At 43.0% G+C, this 4,258-nt stretch overlaps 1 non-coding gene across 1 annotated transcript; it reads left to right on the top strand.

The window, feature by feature from the left end:
• The first annotated feature begins 3,673 nt into the window (after positions 1 to 3,673).
• Positions 3,674 to 3,746, top strand: TRNAM-CAU (transfer RNA methionine (anticodon CAU)). The gene has a single exon. It is a non-coding gene; the product is annotated as a tRNA-Met (tRNA).
• Positions 3,747 to 4,258: the final 512 nt, after the last annotated feature.

Genomic DNA, 4,258 nt, shown 5'->3' with positions numbered 1-4,258 from the left:
ACGAGACTATGGAACACAACAGTCCAGGGACAAGGACTAGAAGGCAGGAGGGGACAGGAAAGCTGGTAATAGGGAACCCAAGGTTGAGAAGGGAGAGTGTTGACATGTCATGATTTTGTTAACCATTGTCATAAAACAATATATGTACTAACTGTTTAATGAGAAACTATTCTGTAAACCTTCATCTAAAGTACAATAAAAAAAATGCGTTAACTTGTCTAGGCTATGATTCCCAGTATTGTGTGGTTGTCCACCATTTTGTCATCTGATGTGATTTTCCTATGTATTGTAAATCTTCTCTATGATGTTAATGAGGTACGATTAGTGGCAGTTATGTTAATGAGGCGGGACTCAATCTACAAGATTAGATTGTGTTTTAAGCCAATCTCTTTTGAGATATAAGAGAGAAGCCTGCAGAGAGATGTGGGAAACTCATACCACCAAGAAGCAAGAGCCAGGAGAATAGCATGTCCTTTGGACTTGGGGTCCCTGCTCTGAGAAGCTCCTCAACTGGGGAAGATTAATGACAAGGACCTTCCCCTAGAGCCAACAGAGAGAAAGCCTTCCCCTGGAGCTGACACCCTGAATTCGGACTTTTAGTCTCTTAGACTGTGAGAGAATAAATTTCTCTTTGTTAAAGCCTTCTGCTTGTGGTATTTCTGTTATAGCAGCACTAGATAACTAAGACACTTATCTACAGAAATACATATTTTTTCTTTTTTTGCATACACACACGTTTTTTTAACAGCCTAGTTGCACCATCCAAATTATGAATATAGAATAGTTTAACCATTCTTCTAAAGATGGAAATGTAATCAAAATGTTTTGTACATTTTAATAAATTCTAAGCTCCTCTATGGAAAAAAAATTTATGTTTTATTTATCTATTTATACCCAGCTCCTAGTGTAGAGCCTGATACATAGTAGAGGGTAGATAGATTTAAGAAATAAATAAATACACTGAAATGCAAAAGTGGCAAGGACTATACTTTAGAATCTATGGATCCCTGCCGAACATAGCACATAGTCTAGTCAGGCATTCTGTAAATATTTCTTAAATTGTTGATGCCTTTCTGCTTGCATAGATCCTTTCTCACTTGACTCACTTTGGTTGATAGTCCACCAGTCTTCTCTAAATCCCTCTAGTTCTTGTTCCTTATTTTTCATCCTTTTAGCCAGTTTATTTGTTTGTTCTTTTTCATTCAACAAACAGTCAGAAATATTCATTGATTACATGATATATGTTAGCACATCATGTGACCAGGGATACATCTCGTGAGGCTGGTACAAAAGGAAACACGTGTTCATAATAAACTTATGACAATGTTGTTCAAAATAAAAGGACCATCCTCTGAATGGGGAAAATGTCAGGAAGCTTCTGAGAAGGGAGGGGCATTTGGGGACAGGGAGGAAGGAGTATTGATTGTTTAAGGCACAGATTGGGAGAATGGTCTTCCTGGCAGAGGAAATAGCTTGAGCAAAGTCACAGAGATGTGAAAAGGCCTGGAGAGTTTTGGAAAGGCTAAGGTATTGGATGACTCCAGCTTAGTGGCGTGTGTTGAGACAGAAGATGAAGCCAGAATGGGAGATTGGGACCACATTGTGAGTTACTTTGTGTCCCAATAAGGAATCAAAAGGGGGCCATTGAACACTTTTAAATAAATGAGTAGCATGATGAGTTTACTTTTTGTTTATTATTATTTAAAGGAAGAGAGTTCTGACAATAGTTTGGAGGATGGACTGAAAACATTGAGTCTAGATGCAGAAAGATCAATTAGGTCTTGTTTTTCCATTGTGTGGACATGGGATGATGAAGACTTGAGCTAAGGTGTACTTGTATTGTTGTTTTTGTCAGAAGATTCACTTTACCATTTGCTGGGTTCTATGCACCAGGGTAGACAATCCTGTCTTCTATTCCTAGACCTCCTTGAGGAGGTGGTAGTGATTAGTGAGGAATCTGTGGAGGTTTGGCCCAAGGAACTGATGTTGTTGTTGTTGTTAGGTGCCGTTGAGTCAGTTCTGACTCATACTGTCCCCAAGTTACAATAGAGTGAAACACTGCCAGGACCTGCACTATCCTCACAATGCTTGCCATGCTTGAGCCCACTGTTGCAGTCACTATGTAAATCCATCTCATTGAGGGTCTTTCTCTTTTTCATTGACCCTCTACTTTACCAAGCATGATGTCTATGTCTGGGAACTGGTCCTTCCTGATAACATGTCCAAAGTAAGTGAGACAAAGTCTCGCTATCCTTGTTTCTAAGGAACTGATAGGGTCTACATAATTTTCTATTTGATTAGCAAGAATTGACACTTCCCTAGAAATAGTGGGGCGGCCAGTGGATTCTTAGGTTTAGTTTTGACTGAGAGCAACTCCTTCAGCCCTACAGGTTGTTGAAGTAAGTCTTGACCAAAAGGGCTTGGGTAGACCCCAGTTGTAGAGCCAGTTTCTGCGATCATTCCATACCCTGGGCCAGTCTCCAATTCTATGGATTATAATACTTTATGATGAGAAAGGCAGTTGCCCAGGGCAAGTCTTTTAAGGCTATACCACTAAAATTTTTAATTTTATTAATTTAAAAATAGATAACGTGTACAATTCAGTGACATTAATTCACCATGCTGTGCAGCCACCAATATTATCCCTTTCCAAATTTTTTCATTGTGAAATGGTTAAAATGGCAAATGTTTTCTTATATATACGTCACCACAATAAAAAAATTGAAAAATACAAAATCGACATGAATACTCCTGGCTAATGCCAGAGTTCCCCTCCCCCCCAAAAGGAAAAAAACAATAATATATCCACATAGAACAAAAAGGTCAAAAGGATATACAGTGAAAATTCTGCTCACCACTTCAGTTTTCCTCTCTAGAAATAATAAGTTTCTTGTGTACCCTTCCAGAGACACTCTGTACATATATTAGCAAAAATATTTTGATTTCAGAATGAGTTGAAGAAATAAATCAAGTGTATTGAAGTGAAAGGAATATATTTAGTATATACATGTTGCAAGTGACTTTCTTGTAGTATCTTATTTGATCTTCCCAACTACTGCTTGGTGTAGGTATTATGTTTTGCTGCAAATAAAGAAACTGCTTTATTTGTGGCAGATCATAATAATAATAATAAGCAAGCTCACATAAAAACAATCTCTCCATCTTCTCTTAAAAAATGGGAAGAGAAATACTAAATCGAGAGCCAGTTAAGATGAAGCCATGGCCAGGAACTGAGGACTTTCCATGTCTTCTACAGTGGTACCGCACCTTTTAGAACACACACATCTTAAACAGGTAAATAGGGCAGAACCTCACAAGACGACTACAGAGCTGAGGGCAAGTCGTGCTTTGAACCAAAGATCCACAATGCCATCACTAGCATGATTTCCCTCTTTCACTGTCATAAGGGCAAAAATTTTTGAATGTCAGTTTTAGCTAAATCGAAAGGCTAAACAGGTGCAGTTTAGGTGTCAGTTGGTTTTAGTGTAGTTTGGAGTACTATAAAATCTTGCAGTCTTTTTAACTCATTGGGAAAGAAGCACAAGAATTTCTGCTTTGTAAATGAAACCTTAAGGAACCAGAATCAGCTGCCTTCGGCTTAGTTCCTTCCCAGTCCCGTCTTGACGGTAGTGAGTGTATGCAAAGGCCGCTTGGCGGCGTCAGCCACTCGGGAGCCTCGTTAGCGCAGTAGGTAGCGCGTCAGTCTCATAATCTGAAGGTCGTGAGTTCGATCCTCACACGGGGCATCCGGCTCTTTTGCTGCGGCTACGACACCGAAGGGTAAGTGTGAGAATGCGCCCGGGTTCCCAGCGATGACGAAGCCTCGTTGCGCTGTGTGGGAGACGGCTCCTTTTCCCAGTGTCTGCAGTACGTGCACCTCTGGGTCTGGGCCGCAGGCTGGGAGCCCGGTGTATGCCCACAGGCGGGAAGAGGGGGCGCGGGGCCTGGGGCCGGCCTCTGTCCACAGGGGGAACAGAAGCGCCTGGACCCCAGAATCTCCCGGCAGCAGGGCGGCCAGGCCACCCCCTACGAGGGGTCTCCTAGGGCCCACCTGGCCGGCGCCTCGAAGGTCCGCGGGTGCGGGGCGGATCAGGCGGGCTCTCACTGGTGGGGGACTTGGCTCTTCCGGGGGCAGGGCTAGGATTCCCAGGGTCGGAGCTCGGCTGCCCGTGGGCGGAGCCGTTGCAGTGCGCTCCCGCCTCCCGGGGCGGGGCTGGCGGCGGGCGGCGCGTGCGCAGAGCGGCGCGGCGTCGCCGTC

Source organism: Trichechus manatus, unplaced genomic scaffold (assembly GCF_000243295.1).
Source record: "Trichechus manatus latirostris isolate Lorelei unplaced genomic scaffold, TriManLat1.0 scaffold00053, whole genome shotgun sequence".
Lineage (NCBI taxonomy): Eukaryota > Metazoa > Chordata > Mammalia > Sirenia > Trichechidae > Trichechus > Trichechus manatus.
The sequence above is the reverse complement of the archived record's forward strand: the minus strand, read 5'-3'. Positions and strand labels throughout refer to the sequence as shown.